This window comes from Carcharodon carcharias, chromosome 25, assembly GCF_017639515.1.
Source record: "Carcharodon carcharias isolate sCarCar2 chromosome 25, sCarCar2.pri, whole genome shotgun sequence".
NCBI classification, from domain to species: domain Eukaryota; kingdom Metazoa; phylum Chordata; class Chondrichthyes; order Lamniformes; family Lamnidae; genus Carcharodon; species Carcharodon carcharias.
Window position 1 is genome coordinate 40,957,848 of NC_054491.1, and position 15,144 is coordinate 40,972,991.

General features: G+C 53.0%; 1 protein-coding gene across 9 annotated transcripts in view; it reads right to left on the bottom strand.

The window, feature by feature from the left end:
- Positions 1-15,144, bottom strand: part of fli1 (Fli-1 proto-oncogene, ETS transcription factor) — a 119,683-nt gene that overhangs the window by 40,807 nt on the left and 63,732 nt on the right. The gene's annotated exons all lie outside the window — the stretch shown is intronic.

The following is a 15,144-nucleotide window of genomic DNA, read 5'->3' on the forward strand; positions in this document are numbered from 1 at the left end:
AACATCTTCTGTTATCATTTGTCCTAAATAGACAAACTTATCTACTTGTTCCAGTGTACCACCATCACTTCAATCTTCACTCTAGTTTCTTCTAATGTATTAATTCTGACTATCAATGTTTTAGTCTTTTTGGTGTTCATATTCAACTCATATTCCGAGTTCTAGATTTTAATTGATGGATGATATTTTGTAGGATCTCTTCTAATTCTGCAAGTACATACACATGAACATACGAATTAGGAGGAGGAGTAGGCCACTTGACCCCTCAAGCCTGCTCCGTCATTCAATAAGATCATGGCTGATCTGAATGTAACCTCAACCACATTCCTCCCTAGCCCTGATAACCTTTCACCTGCCTTGTTAATCAAGAATCTATCTAGCTCTGCCTTAAAATGATTTAAAGACTCTGCTTCCACCGCCTTTGAGGAAGAGTTCCAAAAACTCACAACCCTCTGAGAGAAAAAAAATTCTCCTCAACTCTGTCTTATTTTTAAACAGTGACCCCTAGTTCTAGATTCTCCCACAAGAGGAAACATCCTCTCCACGCCCACCCTGTCAAGACCCCTCAGGATCTTAAAGGTTCAATTAAGTCACCTCCTACTCTTCGAAATTCCAGTAGATACAAGCCTAACTTGCCCAGCCTTTCCTCATAAGGCAATCAGCCCATTCTTTGTATTGGTCTAGTAAATCTTCTCTGAACTGCTTCTAACGCATTTACATCTTTCTTTAAATAAGGAGACCAGTACTGTACACAATACTCCAGATGTGGTCTCACAGATGCCCTGTACAACTGAAGCATATTTTGGTAATCAATTCCCCTCACAATAAATAAAAACATTCTATTAGCTTTTCTAATCACCTGCTGTACCTGCACACGAACCTTCTTTGACTCATGCACCAGGACACCCAGATCCCTTTGAATCTCAGAGCTCTTCAATCTTTCACCATTTAGATAATAAGCTTTTTTTTATTCTTCCTGCCAAAATGAATGATTTCACATTTGCCCACATTATACTGCATTTGCCAGATCTTTGCCCACTCGCTTAACCTATCTATGTAACTTTGTAGCCTCCTTACACACTCTTCACAATTTACTTTCCTACCTATCTTTGTGTCATCAGCAAATTTAGCAAACATTCCTTTGGTCCCTTCATCCAAATCAATTATATCAATTGTAAAAAGTTGAGGCCCCAGCACTGATCTCTGTGACATACCACTTGTCCCATCCTGCCAACCAGAAAAAGACCCATTTAAGCCAACTCTCTGCTTCCTGTTAGCTAGCCAATCTTCTATCCTTGCCAATAAGTTACCCCCTAAACCATGAGCTTTTATTTTCTGCAATAACCTTTGATGTGGCACTTTATCAAATGCCTTCTGGAAATCTAAGTACAGTACATTCACCGGTTCCCCTTTATCCACAGCACATGCTCTTTCAAAGAACAAGTAGTGCTGCATCATCAGCACATCACAAGGACATAACAAGCTTGCAGATGTATTGAGCTATAGTTTATTACTGGTATGGCTGTTGAATCTGAAGTTCATTCAGTAACACCACTCCATCCATAATATACACCACAAGTAAATATTACGTAAAAGCACAGCCCGCCTATAGGTCCAGAATTTCTTTGGAGCTGCTCCCGCACTTTTGGAACTGTTACATAAACCTGCTTGCACGTGTAAGTGGGGTTCCTTCCACACTTGAAGTGAACTTACGGCAGCAGAACAAAAGCAGTTCCAAAGAAATTCAAGACTATATAATTGGTAAGTACTCACCTGGGCTATTTTAAGCACCAAGACGATGGAAGTTCATACAGCACTTAATAGGAAAAGCCACAACATTTCAGCTTAAACTGGATATGCTCCATATTGTGTATTTTCTCCTGCTGATTACTACAAAATTCTAACTTACCTACAAAAGATTACAAGATCCAAGGTTTGAGTTCTCCTCTTTATGTTTTATTTGTTCAGAAGATATGGGCAACACTGGATCCATTGTTTCTGTTTTGTTACCCTGAGAAAATGGTGTTGGTCCTTCTCCTTGAACCACTGTAGGTAGTGGTGGTGTTTGAGAGGGAATTATTTCTCATACTGTCTGATTTCTAGTGGTTCTTTTGCAGCTGACCAGCTGAATAGCTCACTTGGGCTATATAGAAGTATTAAGGACTAACCACATACTGTGGAAATTTTTCTAATTCTGCAAGTAGCATTGTGTCATCAGCATATGATAAAAACGATATATTGAGATATATTTTGATCCAGCGACAGTGAAGGAATGGCAAAATTATTCTAAGTCAGGATGGTGTGTAGCTTGGAAGGAAACTTGCAGGTGGTGCTGTTCCCATTCATATGTTGCCCTTGTCTTTCTAGATGGTAGGTATCATGGGTTGGGAAGGTGCTGTTGAAGGAGCCTTGTGGATGAGCAGATGACCTGTCCAGCCAATGCTTCTTACTATTCAGGGGCTGGAGAGGGACTGAGAGTTACTTTTCCACTAGGTTCTCTGCTTTCAATGATCAAAGCATATTGCTGTCACACTTGTTGGCAGAGATCAGACACCAAATGATGTTGAGGATCAAATATCCTGACTTTGAATTATATCACCGTTCCTTAATCATCACTGTGTCAAAATCTTGGCACAGCCTCTCTAACAGCACTGTAGGTGTACCTACACCACATGGCTGCAGCAGTTCAAGAAGGCAACTCATCACCACCTTTTCAAGGGAAATTAATGCTAGCTTTATCAACAATGCCCGCATCCCATGAATGAATATGTGAAAAAAAATAATGACTTGGTACTCGGTGGCCTTGTGGCCTGTCCTTGTTGCTAATATCTCACCTCGCTGTGACACAGCACCCATTTATCCCTTGTCAAAGAGTCCCATTTCTTTGTTCGTTGGTATCCTGTTTGTCTGATACTCAATATCTCAGCTCTATTACTCAACATCTCTCACTCACTGCCCTGCCTTTGTGTCTCTCAGTGCCCTGCCTCTCTGTCACTCAGCACCTTGCCTCTGTGTCTCTCAACACCCTGCCTCTCTGTCACTCAGTGCCCTGCCTCTCTGTGACTCAGTTCCCTGCCTCTCTGTCACCCAATGCCCTGTCTCACTGTCACTCAGTATCCTGCCACACTGTCACTCAGTGTCCTGCCTCTCTGTCACTCAGTGTCCTGCCTCTCTGTCACTCAGTGTCCTGTCTCTCTGTCACTCAGTGCCCTGCCTCTCTGTCACTCAGTTCCCTGCCTCTCTGTCACTCAGTGTCCTGCCTCTCTGTCACTCAGTGTCCTGTTTCTCTGTCACTCAGTTCCCTGCCTCTCTGTCACTCAGTTCCCTGCTCTCTGTCAATCAGTTCCCTGTCTCTCTGTCACTCAGTGTCCTGCCTCTCTGTCACTCAGTTCCCTGTCTCTCTGTCACTCAGTTCCCTGCCTCTCTGTCACTCAGTGTCCTGCCTCTCTGTCACTCAGTGTCCTGCCTCTGTCACCCAGTGCCCTGCCTCTCTGTCACTCAGTTCCCTGCCTCTCTGTCACTCAGTTCCCTGTCTCTCTGTCACTCAGTGCCCTGTCTCTCTGTCACTCAGTGCCCTGCCTCTCTGTCACTCAGTGCCCTGCCTCTCTGTCACTCAGTGTCCTGCCTCTCTGTCACTCAGTCTCCTGCCTCTCTGTCACTCAGTGCCCAGTCTCTCTGTCACTCAGTGCCCTGCCTCTCTGTCACTCAGGGTCCTGCCTCTCTGTCACTCAGTGTCCTGCCTCTCTGTCACTCAGTTCCCTGCCTCTCTGTCACTCAGGGTACTGCCTCTCTATCATTCAGTTCCCTGCCTCTCTGTCACTCAGTGTCCTGCCTCTCTGTCACTCAGTGCCCTGTCTCTCTGTCACTCAGTTCCCTGCCTCTCTGTCACTCAGTTCCCTGCCTCTCTGTCACTCAGTGTCCTGCCTCTCTGTCACTCAGTGCCCTGCCTCTCTGTCACTCAGTGCCTTGCCTCTCTGTCACTCAGTGTCCTGCCTCTCTGTCACTCAGTGTCCTGCCTCTCTATCACTCAGTGTCCTGCCTCTGTCACTCAGTTCCCCGCCTCTCTGTCACTCAGTTCCTTGCCTCTCTGTCACTCAGTGCCCTGTCTCTCTGTCACTCAGTTCCCTGCCTCTCTGTCACTCAGTTCCATGCCTCTCTGTCACTCAGTGTCCCGCCTCTCTGTCACTCAGTGTCCTGCCTCTCTGTCACTCAGTTCCCTGCCTCTCTGTTACTCAGTGCCCTGCCTCTCTGTCACTCAGTTCCCTGCCTCTCTGTCACTCAGTGTCCTGCCTCTGTCACCCAGTGCCCTGCCTCTCTGTCACTCAGTGTCCTGCCTCTCTGTCACTCAGTGCCCTGTCTCTCTGTCACCCAGTTCCCTGCCTCTCTGTCACTCAGTTCCCTGCCTCTCTGTCACTCAGTGTTTCTGCCTCTCTGTCACTCAGTGCCCTGTCTCTCTGTCACTCAGTGCCCTGCCTCTCTGTCACTCAGTGTCCTGCCTCTCTGTCACTCAGTGTCCTGCCTCTCTATCACTCAGTTCCCTGCCTCTCTGTCACTCAGTTCCCTGCCTCTCTGTCACTCAGTGCCCTGTCTCTCTGTCACTCAGTTCCCTGCCTCTCTGTCACTCAGTTCCCTGCCTCTCTGTCACTCAGTGTCCTGCCTCTCTGTCACTCAGTGTCGTGCCTCTCTGTCACTCAGTGCACTGTCTCTCTGTCACTCAGTGCCCTGTCTCTCTATCACTCAGTGCCCTGTCTCTCTGTCACTCAGTTCCCTGCCTCTCTGTCACTCCGTGTCCTTCCTCTCTGTCACTCAGTGCCCTGTCTCTCTGTCACTCAGTGCCCTGTCTTTCTGTCACTCAGTGTCCTGCCTCTCTGTCACTCAGTGCCCTGCCTCTCTGTCACTCAGTTCCCTGCCTCTCTGTCACTCAGTGCCCTGTCTCTCTGTCACTCAGTGCCCTGCCTCTCTGTCACTCAGTGCCCTGCCTCTCTGTCACTCAGTGTCCTGCCTCTCTGTCACTCAGTGTCCTGTCTTTCTGTTACTCAGTTCCCTGCCTCTCTGTCACTCAGTGTCCTGCTTCTCCATCACTCAGTGTCCTGCCTCTGTCACTCAGTTCCCTGCCTCTCTGTCACTCAGTTCCCTGCCTCTCTGTCACTCAGTGCCCTGTCTCTCTGTCACTCAGTTCCCTGCCTCTCTGTCATTCAGTGTCCTGCCTCTCTGTCACTCAGTGTCCTGCCTCTCTGTCACTCAGTGCCCTGTCTCTCTGTCACTCAGTTCCCTGCCTCAATGTCACTCAGTGCCCTGTCTCTCTGTCACTCAGTTCCCTGCCTCTCTGTCACTCAGTGTCCTGCCTCTGTCACTCAGTGTCCTGTCTCTCTGTCACTCAGTGCCCTGCCTCTCTGTCACTCAGTTCCCTGCCTCTCTGTCACTCAGTTCCCTGCCTCTCTGTCACTCAGTGTCCTGCCTCTGTCACTCAGTGTCCTGTCTCTCTGTCACTCAGTGCCCTGCCTCTCTGTCACTCAGTTCCCTGCCTCTCTGTCACTCAGTGCCCTGCCTCTCTGTCACTCAGTTCCCTGCCTCACTGTCACTCAGTGTCCTGCCTCTGTCACTCAGTGTCCTGCCTCTCTGTCACTCAGTGTCCTGCCTCTGTCACTCAGTGTCCTGCCTCTCTGTCACACAGTGTCCTGCCTCTCTGTCACTCAGTGTCCTGCCTCACTGTCACTCAGTGTCCTGCCTCTCTGTCACTCAGTGCCCTCTCTCTCTGTCACTCAGTGTCCTGCCTCTCTGTCACTCAGTGTCCTGTCTCTCTGTCACTCAGTTCCCTGCCTCTCTGTCACTGAGTGTCCTGCCTCTGTCACTCAGTGTCCTGTCACTCTGTCACTCAGTGCCCTGCCTCTCTGTCACTCAGTTCCCTGCCTCTCTGTCACTCAGTGCCCTGCCTCACTGTCACTCAGTTCCCTGCCTCACTGTCACTCAGTGTCCTGCCTCTCTGTTACTCAGTGTCCTGCCTCTCTGTCACTCAGTGTCCTGCCTCACTGTCACTCAGTGTCCTGCCTCTCTGTCACTCAGTGTCCTGTCTCTCTGTCACTCAGTATCCTGCCTCTATGTCACTCAGTGTCCTGTCTCTCTGTCACTCAGTTCCCTGTCTCTCTGTCACTCAGTGCCCTGTCTCTCTGTCACTCAGTGTCCTGCCTCTCTATCACTCAGTTCCATGTCTCTCTGTCACTCAGTGCCCTGCCTCTCTGTCACTCAGTGTCCTGCCTCTCTGTCACTCAGTGCCCTGTCTCTCTGTCACTCAGTGTCCAGCCTCTCTGTCACTCAGTTCCCTGCTCTCTGTCACTCAGTTCCCTGTCTCTCTGTCACTCAGTGTCCTGCCTCTCTGTCACTCAGTTCCCTGTCTCTCTGTCACTCAGTTCCCTGCCTCTCTGTCACTCCGTGTCCTGCCTCTCTGTCACTCAGTGTCCTGCCTCTGTCACCCAGTGCCCTGCCTCTCTGTCACTCAGTTACCTGCCTCTCTGTCACTCAGTTCCCTGTCTCTCTGTCACTCAGTGCCCTGTCTCTCTGTCACTCAGTGCCCTGCCTCTCTGTCACTCAGTGCCCTGCCTCTCTGTCACTCAGCACCCTGCCTCTCTGTCACTCAGTGTCCTGCCTCTCTGTCACTCAGTGTCCTGCCTCTCTGTCACTCAGTGCCCTGTCTCTCTGTCACTCAGTTCCCTGCCTCTCTGTCACTCCGTGTCCTTCCTCTCTGTCACTCAGTGTCCTGCCTCTCTGTCACTCCGTGTCCTGCCTCTCTGTCACTCAGTGCCCTGTCTATCTGTCACTCAGTGCCCTGTCTTTCTGTCACTCAGTGTCCTGCCTCTCTGTCACTCAGTGCCCTGCCTCTCTGTCACTCAGTTCCCTGCCTCTCTGTCACTCAGTTCCCTTCCTCTCTCTCACTCAGTGTCCTGCCTCTCTGTCACTCAGTGCCCTGTCTCTCTGTCACTCAGTGCCCTGCCTCTCTGTCACTCAGTGTCCTGCCTCTCTGTCACTCAGTGTCCTGCCTCTGTCACTCAGTGTCCTGCCTCTCTGTCACTCAGTGTCCTGCCTCTGTCACTCAGTGTCCTGCCTCTCTGTCACACAGTGTCCTGCCTCTCTGTCACTCAGTGTCCTGCCTCACTGTCACTCAGTGTCCTGCCTCTCTGTCACTCAGTGCCCTCTCTCTCTGTCACTCAGTGTCCTGCCTCTCTGTCACTCAGTGTCCTGTCTCTCTGTCACTCAGTTCCCTGCCTCTCTGTCACTGAGTGTCCTGCCTCTGTCACTCAGTGTCCTGTCACTCTGTCACTCAGTGCCCTGCCTCTCTGTCACTCAGTTCCCTGCCTCTCTGTCACTCAGTGCCCTGCCTCACTGTCACTCAGTTCCCTGCCTCACTGTCACTCAGTGTCCTGCCTCTCTGTTACTCAGTGTCCTGCCTCTCTGTCACTCAGTGTCCTGCCTCACTGTCACTCAGTGTCCTGCCTCTCTGTCACTCAGTGTCCTGTCTCTCTGTCACTCAGTATCCTGCCTCTATGTCACTCAGTGTCCTGTCTCTCTGTCACTCAGTTCCCTGTCTCTCTGTCACTCAGTGCCCTGTCTCTCTGTCACTCAGTGTCCTGCCTCTCTATCACTCAGTTCCATGTCTCTCTGTCACTCAGTGCCCTGCCTCTCTGTCACTCAGTGTCCTGCCTCTCTGTCACTCAGTGCCCTGTCTCTCTGTCACTCAGTGTCCTGCCTCTCTGTCACTCAGTTCCCTGCTCTCTGTCACTCAGTTCCCTGTCTCTCTGTCACTCAGTGTCCTGCCTCTCTGTCACTCAGTTCCCTGTCTCTCTGTCACTCAGTTCCCTGCCTCTCTGTCACTCCGTGTCCTGCCTCTCTGTCACTCAGTGTCCTGCCTCTGTCACCCAGTGCCCTGCCTCTCTGTCACTCAGTTACCTGCCTCTCTGTCACTCAGTTCCCTGTCTCTCTGTCACTCAGTGCCCTGTCTCTCTGTCACTCAGTGCCCTGCCTCTCTGTCACTCAGTGCCCTGCCTCTCTGTCACTCAGCACCCTGCCTCTCTGTCACTCAGTGTCCTGCCTCTCTGTCACTCAGTGCCCTGTCTCTCTGTCACTCAGTGCCCTGCCTCTCTGTCACTCAGTGTCCTGCCTCTCTGTCACTCAGTGTCCTGCCTCTCTATCACTCAGTGTCCTGCCTCTGTCACTCAGTTCCCTGCCTCTCTGTCACTCGGTGCCCTGTCTTTCTGTCACTCAGTTCCCTGCCTCTCTGTCACTCAGTGTCCTGCCTCTCTATCACTCAGTGTCCTGCCTCTTTCACACAGTTCCCTGCCTCTCTGTCACTCAGTTCCCTGCCTCTCTGTCACTCAGTGCACTGTCTCTCTGTCACTCAGTTCCGTGCCTCTCTGTCATTCAGTGTCCTGCCTCTCTGTCACTCAGTGTCCTGCCTCTCTGTCGCTCAGTGCCCTGTCTCTCTGTCACTCAGTTCCCTGCCTCAATGTCACTCAGTGCCCTGTCTCTCTGTCACTCAGTTCCTTGCCTCTCTGTCACTCAGTGTCCTGCCTCTGTCACTCAGTGTCCTGTCTCTCTGTCACTCAGTGCCCTGCCTCTCTGTCAGTCAGTTCCCTGCCTCTCTGTCACTCAGTGTCCTGCCTCTGTCACTCAGTGTCCTGTCTCTCTGTCACTCAGTGCCCTGCCTCTCTGTCACTCAGTTCCCTGCCTCTCTGTCACTCAGTTCCCTGCCTCTCTGTCACTCAGTGTCCTGCCTCTCTGTCACTCAGTGCCCTGTCTCTCTGTCACTCAGTGCCCTGCCTCTCTATCACTCAGTATCCTGCCTCTGTCACTCAGTTCCCTGCCTCTCTGTCACTCAGTTCCTTGCCTCTCTGTCACTCAGTGCCCTGTCTCTCTTTCACTCAGTGTCCTGCCTCTCTGTCACTCAGTTCCCTGCCTCTCTGTCACTCAGTGTCCTGCCTCTCTGTCACTCAGTGTCCTGCCTCTCTGTCACTCAGTTCCCTGCCTCTCTGTCACTCAGTGCCCTGCCTCTCTGTCACTCAGTTCCCTGCCTCTCTGTCACTCAGTGTCCTGCCTCTGTCACCCAGTGCCCTGCCTCTCTGTCACTCAGTTCCCTGCCTCTCTGTCACTCAGTTCCCTGTCTCTCTGTCACTCAGTGCCCTGTCTCTCTGTCACTCAGTGCCCTGCCTCTCTGTCACTCAGTTCCCTGCCTCTCTGTCAATCAGCACCCTGCCTCTCTGTCACTCAGTGTCCTGCCTCTCTGTCACTCAGTGCCCTGTCTCTCTATCACTCAGTGCCCTGCCTCTCTGTCATTCAGTTCCCTGCCTCTCTGTCACTCAGTGTCCTGCCTCTCTCTCACTCAGTGCCCTGTCTCTCTGTCACTCAGTTCACTGCCTCTCTGTCACTCAGTGCCCTGCCTCTCTGTCACTCAGTGTCCTGCCTCTGTCACTCAGTGTCCTGCCTCTCTGTCACTCAGTGCCCTGCCTCTCTGTCACTCAGTGTCCTGCCTCTCTGTCACTCAGTGTCCTGCCTCTCTATCACTCAGTGTCCTGCCTCTGTCACTCAGTTCGCTGCCTCTCTGTCACTCAGTTCCATGCCTCTCTGTCACTCAGTGCCCTGTCTCTCTGTCACTCAGTTCCCTGCCTCTCTGTCACTCAGTTCCCTGCCTCTCTGTCACTCAGTGTCCTGCCTCTCTGTCACTCAGTGTCCTGCCTCTCTGTCACTCAGTGCCCTGTCTCTCTGTCACTCAGTGCCCTGTCTCTCTATCACTCAGTGCCCTGTCTCTCTGTCACTCAGTTCCCTGCCTCTCTGTCACTCCGTGTCCTTCCTCTATGTCACTCAGTGTCCTGCCTCTCTGTCACTCCGTGTCCTGCCTCTCTGTCACTCAGTGCCCTGTCTCTCTGTCACTCAGTGCCCTGTCTCTCTGTCACTCAGTGTCCTGCCTCTCTGTCACTCAGTGCCCTGCCTCTCTGTCACTCAGTGCCCTCTCTCTCTGTCACTCAGTGTCCTGCCTCTCTGTCACTCAGTGTCCTGTATCTCTGTCACTCAGTTCCCTGCCTCTCTGTCATTCAGTGTCCTGCCTCTCTGTCACTCAGTGTCCTGCCTCTCTGTCACTCAGTGTCCTGCCTCTCTATCACTCAGTATCCTGCCTCTGTCACTCAGTTCCCTGCCTCTCTGTCACTCAGTTCTTGCCTCTCTGTCACTCAGTGCCCTGTCTCTCTGTCACTCAGTTCCCTGCCTCTCTTTCACTCAGTTCCCTGCCTCTCTGTCACTCAGTGTCCTGCCTCTCTGTCACTCAGTGTCCTGCCTCTCTGTCACTCAGTTCCCTGCCTCTCTGTCACTCAGTTCCCTGCCTCTCTGTCACTCAGTTCCCTGCCTCTCTGTCACTCAGTGTCCTGCCTCTGTCACCCAGTGCCCTGCCTCTCTGTCACTCAGTTCCCTGCCTCTCTGTCACTCAGTTCCCTGTCTCTCTGTCACTCAGTGCCCTGTCTATCTGTCACTCAGTGCCCTGCCTCTCTGTCACTCAGTTCCCTGCCTCTCTGTCACTCAGCACCCTGCCTCTCTGTCACTCAGTGTCCTGCCTCTCTGTCACTCAGTGCCCTGTCTCTCTATCACTCAGTGCCCTGCCTCTCTGTCACTCAGTGTCCTGCCTCTCTGTCACTCAGTGTCCTGCCTCTCTGTCACTCAGTTCCCTGCCTCTCTGTCACTCAGTGTACTGCCTCTCTGTCATTCAGTTCCCTGCCTCTCTGTCACTCAGTGTCCTGCCTCTCTCTCACTCAGTGCCCTGTCTCTCTGTCACTCAGTTCACTGCCTCTCTGTCACTCAGTGCCCTGCCTCTCTGTCACTCAGTGTCCTGCCTCTCTGTCACTCAGTGTCCTGCCCCTCTGTCACTCAGTGCCCTGCCTCTCTGTCACTCAGTGTCCTGCCTCTCTGTCACTCAGTGTCCTGCCTCTCTATCACTCAGTGTCCTGCCTCTGTCACTCAGTTCCCTGCCTCTCTGTCACTCAGTTCCATGCCTCTCTGTCACTCAGTGCCCTGTCTCTCTGTCACTCAGTTCCCTGCCTCTCTGTCACTCAGTTCCCTGCCTCTCTGTCACTCAGTGTCCTGCCTCTCTGTCACTCAGTGCCCTGCCTCTCTGTCACTCAGTGTCCTGCCTCTCTGTCACTCAGTGTCCTGTCTTTCTGTCACTCAGTTCCCTGCCTCTCTGTCACTCAGTGTCCTGCCTCTCTATCACTCAGTGTCCTGCCTCTGTCACTCAGTTCCCTGCCTCTATGTCACTCGGTGCCCTGTCTTTCTGTCACTCAGTTCCCTGCCTCTCTGTCATTCAGTGTCCTGCCTCTCTGTCACTCAGTGTCCTGCCTCTCTGTCACTCAGTGCCCTGTCTCTCTGTCACTCAGTTCCCTGCCTCAATGTCACTCAGTGCCCTGTCTCTCTGTCACTCAGTTCCCTACCTCTCTGTCACTCAGTGTCCTGCCTCTGTCACTCAGTGTCCTGCATCTCTGTCACTCAGTGCCCTGCCTCTCTGTCACTCAGTTCCCTGCCTCTCTGTCACTCAGTTCCCTGCCTCTATGTCACGCAGTGTCCTGCCTCTGTCACTCAGTGTCCTGTCTCTCTGTCACTCAGTGCCCTGCCTCTCTGTCACTCAGTTCCCTGCCTCTCTGTCACTCAGTGCCCTGCCTCTCTGTCACTCAGTTCCCTGCCTCACTGTCACTCAGTGTCCTGCCTCTGTCACTCAGTGTCCTGCCTCTCTGTCACTCAGTGTCCTGCCTCTGTCACTCAGTGTCCTGCCTCTCTGTCACTCAGTGTCCTGCCTCTATGTCACTCAGTGTCCTGCCTCACTGTCACTCAGTGTCCTGCCTCTCTGTCACTCAGTGCCCTCTCTCTCTGTCACTCAGTGTCCTGCCTCTCTGTCACTCAGTGTCCTGTCTCTCTGTCACTCAGTTCCCTGCCTCTCTGTCACTCAGTGTCCTGCATCTCTGTCACTCAGTGTCCTGCCTCACTGTCACTCAGTGTCCTGCCTCTCTGTCACTCAGTGCCCTGTCTCTCTGTCACTCAGTGCCCTGCCTCTCTGTCACTCAGTGCCCTGTCTCTCTGTCACTCAGTGTCCTGCCTCTGTCACTCAGTGTCCTGTCTCTCTGTCACTCAGTTCCCTGCCTCTCTGTCACTCAGTGTCCTGTCTCTCTGTCACTCAGTGTCCTGCCTCTCTGTCACTCAGTGTCCTGTCTCTCTGTCACTCAGTTCCCTGTCTCTCTGTCACTCAGTGCCCTGTCTCTCTGTCACTCAGTGTCCTGCCTCTCTGTCACTCTGTTCCCTGTCTCTCTGTCACTCAGTGCCCTGCCTCTCTGTCACTCAGTTCCCTGTCTCTCTGTCACTCAGTGCCCTGTCTCTCTGTCACTCAGTGTCCTGCCTCTCTGTCACTCAGTGCCCTGTTTCTCTGTCACTCAGCACCCTGCCTCACTGTCACTCAGTGTCCTGCCTTTCTGTCACTCAGTGCCCTGTCTCTCTATCACTCAGTGTCCTGCCTCTGTCACTCAGTTCCCTGCCTCACTGTCACTCAGTGTCCTGACTCTGTCACTTAGTGTCCTGCCTCTCTGTCACTCAGTGTCCTGCCTCTCTGTCACTCAGTGCCCTGTCTCTCTGTCACTCAGTTCCCTGCCTCTCTGTCACTCCGTGTCCTTCCTCTCTGTCACTCAGTGTCCTGCCTCTCTGTCACTCCGTGTCCTGCCTCTCTGTCACTCAGTGCCCTGTCTCTCTGTCACTCAGTGCCCTGTCTTTCTGTCACTCAGTGTCCTGCCTCTCTGTCACTCAGTGCCCTGCCTCTCTGTCACTCAGTTCCCTGCATCTCTGTCACTCAGTTCCCTGCCTCTCTCTCACTCAGTGTCCTGCCTCTCTGTCACTCAGTGCCCTGTCTCTCTGTCACTCAGTGTCCTGCCTCTCTGTCACTCAGTGTCCTGCCTCTCTGTCACTCAGTGTCCTGTCTTTCTCTCACTCAGTTCCCTGCCTCTCTGTCACTCAGTGCCCTGCCTCTCTATCACTCAGTGTCCTGCCTCTGTCACTCAGTTCCCTGCCTCTCTGTCACTCGGTGCCCTGTCTTTCTGTCACTCAGTTCCCTGCCTCTCTGTCACTCAGTGTCCTGCCTCTCTATCACTCAGTGTCCTGCCTCTGTCACTCAGTTCCCTGCCTCTCTGTCACTCAGTTCCCTGCCTCTCTGTCACTCAGTGTCCTGTCTCTCTGTCACTCAGTTCCCTGCCTCTCTGTCATTCAGTGTCCTGCCTCTCTGTCACTCAGTGTCCTGCCTCTCTGTCACTCAGTGCCCTGTCTCTCTGTCACTCTGTTCCCTGCCTCAATGTCACTCAGTGCCCTGTCTCTCTGTCCCTCAGTTCCCTGCCTCTCTGTCACTCAGTGTCCTGCCTCTGTCACTCAGTGTCCTGTCTCTCTGTCACTCACTGCCCTGCCTCTCTGTCACTCAGTTCCCTGCCTCTCTGTCACTCAGTTCCCTGCCTCTCTGTCACTCAGTGTCCTGCCTCTGTCACTCAGTGTCCTGTCTCTCTGTCACTCAGTTCCCTGCCTCTCTGTCACTTAGTTCCCTGTCTCTCTGTCACTCAGTGCCCTGTCTCTCTGTCACTCAGTGCCCTGCCTCTCTGTCACTCAGTTCCCTGCCTCTCTGTCACTCAGCACCCTGCCTCTCTGTCACTCAGTGTCCTGCCTCTCTGTCACTCAGTGCCCTGTCTCTCTGTCACTCAGTGCCCTGCCTCTCTGTCACTCAGTGTCCTGCCTCTCTGTCACTCAGTGTCCTGTCTTTCTGTCACTCAGTTCCCTGCCTCTCTGTCACTCAGTGTCCTGTCTCTCTATCACTCAGTGTCCTGCCTCTGTCACTCAGTTCCCTGCCTCTCTGTCACTCGGTGCCCTGTCTTTCTGTCACTCAGTTCCCTGCCGCTCTGTCACTCAGTGTCCTGCCTCTCTATCACTCAGTGTCCTGCCTCTGTCACTCAGTTCCCTGCCTCTCTGTCACTCAGTTCCCTGCCTCTCTGTCACTCAGTGCCCTGTCTCTTTGTCACTCAGTTCCCTGCCTCTCTGTCATTCAGTGTCCTGCCTCTCTGTCACTCAGTGTCCTGCCTCTCTGTCACTCAGTGCCCTGTCTCTCTGTCACTCAGTTCCCTGCCTCAATGTCACTCAGTGCCCTGTCTCTCTGTCACTCAGTTCCCTGCCTCTCTGTCACTCAGTGTCCTGCCTCTGTCACTCAGTGTCCTGTCTCTCTGTCACTCAGAGCCCTGCCTCTCTGTCACTCAGTTCCCTGCCTCTCTGTCACTCAGTTCCCTGCCTCTCTGTCACTCAGTGCCCTGTCTTTCTGTCACTCAGTGTCCTGCCTCTCTGTCACTCAGTGCCCTGCCTCTCTGTCACTCAGTTCCCTGCATCTCTGTCACTCAGTTCCCTGCCTCTCTCTCACTCAGTGTCCTGCCTCTCTGTCACTCAGTGCCCTGTCTCTCTGTCACTCAGTGTCCTGCCTCTCTGGCACTCAGTGTCCTGCCTCTCTGTCACTCAGTTTCCTGTCTTTCTGTCACTCAGTTCCCTGCCTCTCTGTCACTCAGTGTCCTGCCTCTCTATCACTCAGTGTCCTGCCTCTGTCACTCAGTTCCCTGCCTCTCTGTCACTCGGTGCCCTGTCTTTCTGTCACTCAGTTCCCTGCCTCTCTGTCACTCAGTGTCCTGCCTCTCTATCACTCAGTGTCCTGCCTCTGTCACTCAGTTCCCTGCCTCTCTGTCACTCAGTTCCCTGCCTCTCTGTCACTCAGTGCCCTGTCTCTCTGTCACTCAGTTCCCTGCCTCTCTGTCATTCAGTGTCCTGCCTCTCTGTCACTCAGTGTCCTGCCTCTCTGTCACTCAGTGCCCTGTCTCTCTGTCACTCAGTTCCCTGCCTCAATGTCACTCAGTGCCCTGTCTCTCTGTCACTCAGTTCCCTGCCTCTCTGTCACTCAGTGTCCTGCCTCTGTCACTCAGTGTCCTGTCTCTCTGTCACTCACTGCCCTGCCTCTCTGTCACTCAGTTCCCTGCCTCTCTGTCACTCAGTTCCCTGCCTCTCTGTCACTCAGTGTCCTGCCTCTGTCACTCAGTGTCCTGTCTCTCTGTCACTCAG